The following is an 11,172-nucleotide window of genomic DNA, read 5'->3' as shown; positions in this document are numbered from 1 at the left end:
AGAAAGTTGTAGCTGTCTTTAGGCTATTCATGAGTCCTTTCTAAGGCTTACAACTTCCGTAAAGCCTGTAGCAGTCTGTTTTCAAACACCATGATCCTAACGGTAGCCAAAAGCACAGTGACCTTCACCCACCCGAAGCAGAGAGTCTGGTACAGTACAGATCATAACACAACGCACAACTCTGCAGCCTGTTCTGTATCTGAGCGGGTTTTTTCTTGATCAATTTTTTTACCCGTATGAACACTAAACTTTACTCTAACCCTGACCTAAAATTTATTTGATGGACTTCTGCTTGCTCCAAGCCAAAATGTAACGAGTTGCCGTAGCAGCAGGCCTTCTGAAATAGGCTTACAATCAGCCCACTGCCAAATCCTAAACCTAATTTAATGACCTCTACACCCACTGAACTAGAATATAGTCTGGTGACCCACAGTGGCAGCAATGAGTCCTTTATTTTAACATCCCTTTCTGATTGTCTGCATTAGCCTGACTCATCACTTTCTTCCAGCCCAGTTCTTAATCCTAAATGTAACCCTGATTCCATAGAATCACAGAATGATTGGGATTGGAAGAGTTGGAAGGGACCTTTAAACATCACCTAGTCCACCCCCCTGGCCATGGCCAGGGGCATTTTTCACTAGACCAGGTGGCTCAAAGCCAGGTTCAGTCTGACCTTGAACACTTCCAATGATGGGGCATCCACAACTTCTTTGGGCAACCTGGGCATCTCACTACCCTCATTGTAAAAAATTTCTTCCTTATGTCCAGTCTCTTTCAGTTTAAAACTGTTGCTCCTTGTCTTGTCCCTACAGACCTTGGTAAAAAGTTTGTTTTTCTTATAAAACCCCTTTATATATTGAAATCCTACCCAAATAAAGCCTGCATATAATGCATATGTTTCTTGTCAGTACCAGCAGTAATTTGTTGCAGAATTGCAGGTCAATACACTTATTTCTGTTAGGCATGATGGCCACTTTGCTTTGGTTATAGTGATTTATAATTTTATGGCAAAAGTGCACCAAATAAATGCTTTCAAAATGAAGACTGAGCTTCTCTCTTGCCTTTCTAGCTTAGTGCATCTGTGTGAATGCCCAGTGAAGTGCTACAGTCACAAACTTTGTGAAGATCTGAGACATGATGTCTATAGTGGCTGATACTAAAGCAAACTATTTTCAGCTTTAATTGCAGTCCGTTTTCTAGACTGTGTCAGTAACTGGATCCGTGTGCTGAGTTGCAAAAATTCATAGAAAACATTTGTACAAAGACTTTACTATTTAATTTAAAGCAGAATGTGATAATGAAAGTATGATAAACATAGAGCCAAAAGGAATGAAGAGAGTAATAGGAATGAATTAAGAAGGGCAAAGAGGAAAATAAAATGTTAAATCATTTGGGAACACAGGTTTCCTATTGCACAGCTTCACTGCTTTGAATGATGATTAGAAAGTTCTCCCTTCTCCCCACACAGATGCAGTTAATTTCTTATAAAAATGACAAAAGAGGCTTGAAAAGAAAAAGTCAAGAAGAAATAATCTAACAAGAGTTTGGATTATAGACCATTTCATAAATGGAGTGTCTTGAAAGTCTGCTTTTGAACGTGTGCATTTCAATAAAAAGTGCAGAAAGGGAATGTGATTTGGAACAGTAGTGATCATTGCTCGGTAGCGATCATTGCCTACTGCTTTCACAATAGGGATGATACAGTCGTCATTATTTTCAGCAGAGGAGAAAGGCATACCAACCAAACTGAGGTAAACAGGCAATATCAATCAAAGTCTTAGAACAACTGTAGTAGATGGCAATGTTTGATCATTTGGAAAGAAATTCAAATGCAGAAGTGTGAGAAGGAAGAGCATATAGTTTCTAAGCATAACATCTTAATCTTACATTTCCTACCTATATGAATTCATTGTACATTTTGCAAGTTGCGTGGGCTCATTTCATGGGCAAAACAGGATGGAAAAAGATATACCTACTGTAAAAAGGTATGTACAAAAAATACAAAAAGTACAAAAAATAATGTACTAAGGGAGGTGGTGGTGGTGCACGAGGGGATGGACTTAACAGAATGCCTGCATGAATTGAGATCTTAGAGTAGGAGCTTTGTGTAGGAACTATAGAGGTAGAACTCATAGGATCATAAAACTGGAAGGAACCACTGGAAGGAGTTCCCTGAAATCACAGGAAGCCATGCAGCAGATACCAAATTTAGGAAATGCCTGTACATCATACACAGTGTCTGTGGGGGCCTGCAAAGGTTTATCAAGTACTGCTTCCTAGTACTCTGTAACAAACTTCTGACATGTTGTAGAAGACCAAGAGTCAAGTGATATGTCACAAGAAGGGAGGAGAGATCACAACCATCAGTGATGTCTTAGACCTCTGAGCAAACAAGATAATTATATCTCCTAGATGATATTAAGAAGCAGATGTGTCCTGCAGTGTAGAAGAGGCTGAAAAGCCCAACAGCAGCAGCTAATGAGACCTGGAAAAATCTTGAACCCAGATCCAGTAAATTAGGAGGCTTAGGTTCTTTCTTAGCTCTGACACAGCTTGCTGTACGATCTTGTAGCAAGTTAACTTGTCTCGTGGTGCTCCAACTGACTTCTTGTAAAATGTTCGTAACGCTGAACTTCTGGGAGTGTTTTGAATCCTAGCTAATATACAATAGTTGAAGTTTTCTTTGAATGATAATTACTCAATAAAGACAGGAGGAGTTGGAGTTGTACCAAAAAGGAGAATCTGTTTAATAAAATGGACTTTAAGCAGTAAAAAATTAAACATTACAAGTTCTTTATGTTATAAGGCATCACAAATTAGGAGATACAGGGGAAAGATGTATCATCAGGTTCAATACCTGTGTTTAGAGATAGGAAAAAGAACCAAAAAAAGAGCACAGAAGTGTCAAGAACATTCAGCAAATGCCTATTCTCTTCAAGAGTTCATTACAACAAATGAAAATTAACCTGGAGTTTCAAAATTAAGATTATGCATGTGGCTGGAAGCCTAAGTCAAAATACATTCTGCTTCGCATCAGGTAATTTAGATAAGCAGCTGTGAAAGTAAGATTTTTTTCTGTGAAAAGTAATTTTTTCTGCACATATCGTGATAAAAAAAATACTTCCTGATACTTGTTTTTGCTACTCATGACTGCCTACAATAAATTATTCTTTGGTCTCCCTTACACTGTTCCAAAAATACTTGTTGTTAAATTCTGCGGCATTACTTGTCTTATCTTAGTATCTGCTCATTGACTGTTGGGTTGGAATTGACTGACAGATGTCACTGGGAAGTTCTAGAAAACTACGTTGACCAATATGTAACATATGCAGACCTGAGCGAGGTTTAAGGGCACAGCTAGGAACGAAAGAAAGCATCAGTTAGACATCTAACCAGAACATGGAATGAAGACAGGAGTTGCAGAAAGGTGCAGAAAGGTTTTGGAGGTATAATTGCTGCTCTGTAGTCCTTTTTTCATTAACTAAGAAGTTTGAAGGGTTTCCTGCTGCGACCTGCAGAACAAATTGTTCAAAGATACGAAAGCCAGAGAGATAAAGATACGTTACGTTAAAGGTACATACGTTACAGATACGAAGCCAGAGAGAGGCCTCTCTGCTGGCTGCAGATGACAGTGCCCATTCCTGGGCTTTCACAGAGGTTGTCCTCTGGGTAGGTCTCTTGTGACAAGGGAGGTAACAGTCCCTGGTGCTTGTTACTGCTTGATTAATGGAAATACTTCTTTCTGCTCTGGTTCGTACGAGTACACCCTGACATCATCCTTCAGGCAGAATCAGGCTCAGGTTAACTTCACTTTTACCTGAAACTAATTACGGTGGCTGAACTGTGACCTCAATGGGGTGATTGCCTGCAGCACAGAGGTGATGGTAAGGAACTGCCAATAGTGATGTAAAATTATGGGCAGTGACTTCTTTTTTGGTACAGCTGGATCAATAGGAGGGTGTCCACCTGTGGCCTTGTAGCTTCTTAGTTTAAATGAGAACAGTCTCTTCCTGGGAAACTCATGCAATTCAAATAAAGTGGTTTTTTTCATCCTAATGAAATAACAAAACTAACTGCTGTATTTAGTTCTTCTGTGTTTCTCTCAGATGCAAGACATACCTATCTGAAGACAGTTTTAGATATCGAAGGGTTCTCCTCCCATGTGGCATGTGTTACATTTAGAGTATCTACAGCCTGTTGTTTTTATAGACTTGACTTCTCTTCTCTTCTCTTCTCTTCTCTTCTCTTCTCTTCTCTTCTCTTCTCTTCTCTTCTCTTCTCTTCTCTTCTCTTCTCTTCTCTTCTCTCCTCTCCTCTCCTCTCCTCTCCTCTCCTCTCCTCTCCTCTCCTCTCCTCTCCTCTCCTCTCCTCTCCTCTCCTCTCCTCTCCTCTCCTCTCCTCTCCTCTCTTCTCTTCTCTTCTCTTCTCTTCTCTTCTCTTCTCAACACTCACAGCATAAATCCATTCAGAACATCGTGGCTCCTTCTGTAACACAAAGAAAGGATTCATAGCTGCTGTTTCCAGGACTGTTTCATGTCTTACATATTTTTTAACATCTAGTACCAGATTAGACTTTTCCAACAACCCAAATGAGTTTGATGTTTGCCGTGCCTGCTTTCAACCATGATTCCCCTTGTTTCTGTAACTGTTGCATCTACAGTATTTTGTTAACTTGGTATATAATGAAGGAAGATAATAAAGCCAGTTCCTTGCTCCTTTAAGATTTTTTTGGATGCTCCCACCCAGACAAAAGCTTTATGGCTCATGTGCTATTGCAATGGGCTAAATACATCCTCTTAAAAACCATAGTTTTCACAATCTTTTACAATTTTAAGTACGAATCTAAGGCAGATAACTGTGTTAAATTAGTTCTAAAACTAACACCAATACATTGGCCATTTGTATAAATCTGCAAGGTTTTTCAATAGTATAAAGATTGCTTTGTGGGTAGAAAGGATTTTAGTCTCTCCTTCCCCCATTCTTGCTCTGAGTAGGATAAAGACTCATATTTGTATATCACATTCATCTAACAGATTCCAAGGGAATTTATTCTTATAGGAAGGACTGTAGTAAGTTTTATACTAGCAGGAATTTTGGCTGTATTTTAAAATAAAACTATATTAGCATATCGCACTGTGGTGTTAATCACTCTGAGTTTCTGTGTCACATGACTTACATGGGACAGAAGGGACCACTTAAAGTCTACAGTACTAATTGAGGTGGTTGCAGTGCCATTTAAAAATCACTCGAAACTGCAATTTCTTTAAGAATTAATTTCTAGAGGCCAAGTCATGTAATCTGTCACAGAGGAATTCCCAAGCTGTCCTTTATGGTTCCCTCTGACACAGGAACAATTCTGCTTCTGGCACTTATCAGACTCTCTATGATATTCATGTATGGGCCTCATTTACACGGCAGTTACACAGGTGATACAAGAAGGAACATGGAGCACTTGGCAAAGGGTGGCCGTGTGTGACCTGCCTGAACAATTTAGATGAGCTGCAATTTATTCACTGCCTGTATCTGGGACTTATCAGGAGACAGGGCAGGTCTGTGTGAAAGTTGTTCTGCCTCAAAGGCTTATAGGCTGGGTATCATGGATTTTCTGTAGGCTTCATTCAGGGTAGGTTTGGAAATTTTGGTTAGCTATAAGTAGAGAAATATTTCATGAAACAGTTGATAGATTTTTGAAATTGCGTCTGTATCTGGCCTGGAACTTGGTCAAAGTTTCTGGATTTTGGGACCCAATACTTTGTCTGGTGATTTCGATACTGAAGAGTTTAGCCCATTCTTAAGCTCAAGTTATTTTAAAAATGGCTTTTTGAAATTATTTAGAGCAATTAATTGTTTAAAAGCTGGAGGAAAGCTAGGATGGTGAGCAGCGGAGTTCAGACTATGGTCTTCAGGAGAGCAGACTTCTGTTTGTGTAGGATATTGCTAGAGAGAATCACCTGGGAAGCTGCCATAATGTGTAAAGGTGCCTCACTGGGTAGGCTAAATTTTAAGGAAAATATACCGAGCACTCGGAAGCAAATGAGCCTGTTGTGCAGAAAGACTGTAAAATTCAGCAGAAGGTCTTCTTGCCTAAAAAGTAAGTTCTTAATGAACTGACCTTACTTTGGTGATACTCCTACCATAAGATGGAGATAGGACTATAGAACTCCAGAGGTGCTTTCCTACCAAGATTTCTATGATTCTTCCCACCAGCATTTCTAATTATTTTGAGATGACACATGTAGAGAATGTCCAAGATTCAGTTTTCATTATCTTGAAATGCAGACCTCTTAAAGATGCATTAGACACAGGATACAGATATTTGGAGGAGGGCTCTGAGATAGTGAGTCAGCCTCAATTCTTATTAAAGTATTAAATATGGCTTAAATTTTAGATAGCATCCCCTATTCCCCATAGTAGCTGGTCATTCTTATATGGAGACTTCTGATTTAACATGTTTTTAATGGCATCAGTAGTGACAGTTTTGCAGTTAGGGGAAAGGGAAGAATTAGCCCCCTGAGCTGGAAGAGAAAGACAAGGAGCACAATGAAGTCCCCATGATCCAAGGGGAAATGGTTAGCGACCTGCTACACCACTTAGACATACACAAGTCTATGGGGCTGGATGGGATCCACCCAAGGGCACTGAGGTGCTGGTGGAAGTGCTCACCAAGTCACTTTCCATCATTTGTCATCAGTCCTGGCTGACTGGGGAGGTCCCAGTTGACTAAAAGTTAGCAAATGTGACACACATCCACAGGAAGGGCCAGAAGGAGGATCCAGGGAACTACAGGCCTGTCAGTCTGACCTTGGTGCTGGGGAAGGTTATAGAGTAGATCACCTTGAGTGCCATCACGCGGTATGTACAGGACAACCAGGTGATCGGGCCCAGTCAGCATGGGTTTATGAAAGGCAGGTCCGGCTTGATGAACCTGATCTCCTTCTGTGACACGGTAACCCACTTAGTGGATGAGGGAAAGGCTGTGGATTTTGTTTACCTGGACTTTAATAAAGCCCATAGCATTCTTCTGGAGAAACTGGCTGCTCATGGCTTGGATGGGCGTACACTTTGCTGTGTAAAATGGGATGGTCAGGCCCAAAGAGTTGTGGTGAATGGAGTTAAATCCAGTTGGTGGCCAGTCACAAGTGGTGTTCCCCAGGGCTCAGTATTGGGGCCAGGTCTGTTTAACATCTTTATCAATGATCTGGATGAGGGGATCGAGTGCACCCTCCGTAAGTTTGCAGATGACACCAAGTTAGGCGGGAGTGACAATCTGCTTGAGGGAAGGAAGGCTCTACAGAGGGATCGGGACAGGCTGGATCAATGGTCCAAGGCCAATGGTATGAGATTCAACAATGCAAGTGCCAGGTCCTGCACTTGGGTCACAACAACCCCATGCAATGCTATAGGCATGTCTAAGCATCAGCTTGTCCCCATGTGTTTAACAGCAACTTTAAGTTAAGGCAATCACCTTAGAGCTTAAGGGCAATTCTGGTACCGAGTTCCAGAACATCTGTTCTACCACTGCTAACGAGGAATTCTTTATAGAGCCCACTCTGAGTGTAGGCAAAAGTGAGTTTTGGTGGACCCAGGAAGAGAACAAATTAATAACACAGTTCAATTTTGTATTGGCAGCAGAATAGCTCCTATACTGGTCTCCCAAAACAGATCCAGGTAGCAACCCAAATACGTTATTTGGCCCCAGTAATGAGCCTGCTTTTTGTGTGCCTTGCCCTTGCCAATACTGAGTATTCTGCAAAAGGGTGGCATCCTGCCAGCTGCTGGGAGGGGAAAGGAAAAGAAGAATGATCAGGCACCTTTTTTCTGTGCAGAGGATATTCCTTCTTCAGCTTTGGAGCAGGTTACTGTCTCCACAGTCTCTCCCTGGGCTGAAGTGCAGCCTGGTGCAGTCGGATACCGTAGCTGTCTGTGCTTCGTCTCATCAGCTGATTAGAAATGATGGTATTAGAAGCAGGTGTTCTTTTGCTAAGTTAATATTAGGCAGGATCATAGCTATTACACTACATGTCAGTGTTGCTGCCATGTTGAGACTTGGTTGCTGCTGCTGGTTGAATGCGCTTGGCAGCACGCTGAAGAAAGTGGCTTCACCACCTGGATGTTAGTTAGCTTTGGCTGTGCCTGGTTCCCAGTTTGGTCCTCTGCTCCCTCACTGTTAAATGGACGGGTATGTAACGTGCAGCTTCACTGCCATCAATATTCTAGCTGAAGTTCAGAAGTCCTCATGGACAAGTTGTATCACATATTCAGTGTATTTACATTACTGCTGTATCATAAAGTGCACAGAAACCATTTTTTGCCTGCTTTCTTAGGAGGTTAGAAAATGCTTGCTGTAAATGCCCATATATTATTACCGATATAAGGTACTTCTCCTTTTTGGGTGAAAGCACTCACAATCTTATTATTTTTAAAATATAATACTGAATCATGATACAGTTAGTTGATAAATAAATTTCATGACAAGCAGAAAGGAATCCTTACAGTACATATACTAAAGAAAATCCTAATACATCACATCATAGTTAGAAACAGAATGGAAGAAGACCAAACCATAAGTTCTGAACATAGAGGTAGTGACCTGTAGATCAATGTAGAAGGATGTTTATATGCTTAGTAAGGAGCAGACACCCATGAAAGGATTGTAAAGGATTCATCTAGATGTTACAATTCAACAGGATAAAACTTCACCTATTACAATCTGTCAAAGGCTCAGGAAGTGTAGTGGCTCCATGACTGCCTGTGATCACAATGCTCCTGCTGTTTCCTTTGGCCTTTTCTACCAGCATCATTCATGGTCTCTCTCTTCTCAGGTACAAAGGTTCATGTTCCCCTTCAAAGCCTAGGAGCCTGTGCTTCTCACCTGTGAATGTCTCTTTAGTCCCTGACCTCTTTCTTGGAGTGATTTCCCCTCCAAGAAGACGACAGGAACCATATGCTTTTCCAACTCATAGACTTTTGTATTGAACAGGAAGAACTGGGCTTTTCTATCATTTATGACTTCTCTGAGTGATTCCATACAATGGCTGTTTAGCAGGTTTCATCCCCTCTTTCATCTTCTGCTGCCTACCATAGCATGAATTATTGTCGTGCAGGCTTTTTTCCAACACTCTTTTGTGCCATTTGAACAAACAAGAAAATATTATCCATGGATGATCTTTCACTCAAATATTTTATTAATTGAGAATGGCACATGTCAATTAACTAAATCTGTTAATGAATCTGAGACTATCTACTAGTACTTGAACAACTTTTTAAAAGGTGGAATAGTGTGAACATTTTCACATATTTTGAATTAACAGTTAAGTTTATCATTTCAAAATAACAGTGCAAAGAACTAAAATAAATTACCTTCTAGAATGAGATTGCTTAATTCTGGGCTTAACAAAAAATTCATTTTGAAGAGAAGCTATTTATTTGTATTTTCTTTTCTCTCCCCCCCCACCCCCCCAATCTGCAGTGATAAACCAGAAGAAAATGCTCTGAGATAAACCAAAATAAACTTCTCTTCTTCCTTAAGCATGGTAGCTTCACTCCTCCATGCTCTAGTTGGGCTAGCTACCAAGAAGGATTACTGTCACAGGTCTGTTTGGGTTTCATGTTAGTGGTCAGCCTGAAGGTGGTTTCAGTGAATCTTGTTTACTTCCCACCGTATAAGTCTTAAGAAGACACACAAAATCAGTTAGTTACTGCTTCTTAGCTGAGAAGCAGCAACTTTCAGCGGAAGAAAGATCATTTTTTGAAACACTAACTCATCTTTTTTGTGATTGTGAGCATTGCTCTCAGTTATTTATACCAGAATTACCTAAGGAAATGCAGCTGTGCCCTTCTTCTTATGTATGCAGTCTAAATCAAATCCTTTGTGTTTATTTTATCTTCCTAATTTTTATATTTTTTTCCTACTAGACATGGAAATAATGGAAGCCCTAGGCTTTCTGAATATATCCCAGTAGGAAGTGAGTTAAAAGAACTGAAAAAGAAGCTAATTATGAAAGCTCTAACAAGTGGTATGGTTTTATATTTAGAAGCCACCTTTTTATTTCTGAGCATCTGATTTTTCCTGTTGAGCTCTTTCATCCCACTGAAAAGTTTTAATTATATGGTGAATTCTTTTAGAGTCCTCGGGTAGATAGTAAACAGAAGACTGTTAAAACTGCTTTTTAGCTTCAGAACTCCTGCTCTTCTGAAACTTTGAAAATGAATCTATAATGAAATTAATTTGCTACTATTTTCACTGATTCGTGTGATACTCTTATTATCGGCCCTTTACATGACCTGCCATCTACTGTTGCTTCTGAAGTGGCTCACTTGGCCTCAAGACATCTGGCTGTGTGCTGGGCTGAGAAACCTTGCGAATTGTACTTTGAAAGCCTGCTTTCAGCAGGGTAATTTATTGTTTGTTAGGAGGGAATTTAAAGAGATGTTATCTTTGCTTATCATCCTTTCAGATGTACTCTGCCAAAAGGAAACAAATCAAAGTGACTCCAGTGTTTATATTCTGAGTGGCATCTATTTATGCAATCTCATAGTTCCCTAATGATAAAGTAAGTTATAGGGGAAGTGAAACTATTTAAATCAGAACAGAATGTTTGTCTTTTAATATGGGGACTCTGCCTGTCTTCTCTGTCCATCAGGTGGGGCCAAATCAGTTCGCCTGTTGAAGCAGTTTAGGCATCCTGGCCTCATGAAGGCACTGATTTTTTAACACTGCATCTTTTGTACCAGCCAGAGGTAACAGGATCTCTTCTTTGCAAGGACCTCATGGATTCTGCTGTGAAACTTGTCCCTCAGGCTTCATTGATGAGAAGAAGAAAATCTGATTGAATGGTCTGCCACATTTCTAGCGGTTTAAGGAGTTTTTGCTACATCTCTGTGGCAGCCTCCTTACAGGCTGTAGGAAGTGGTTAAACTGCCTGTGTCCATACATCAATGTCTTTAGTTTTCCTAAATCTGAAGTCCAGTTCTGGTCCTCTGTGAATATTATGTGTCTGCTCCAGAGTGAGATATAACCCACCACCTACTGTCATGAGAAGGTAAAATCCAGCCCAGTACATCAGACCTGAGGAAGAGCAGTCTCTGGTCATACCATCCTCAGGTGAGGACAGCCCAGACAAGTTGATAGTGCCATTCCACTTTTTACAGGCAGTGAGATACACAGCCAGC

Source organism: Larus michahellis, chromosome 1 (genome assembly GCF_964199755.1).
Source record: "Larus michahellis chromosome 1, bLarMic1.1, whole genome shotgun sequence".
NCBI lineage: Eukaryota > Metazoa > Chordata > Aves > Charadriiformes > Laridae > Larus > Larus michahellis.
Note: the sequence above shows the minus strand (reverse complement) of the source record.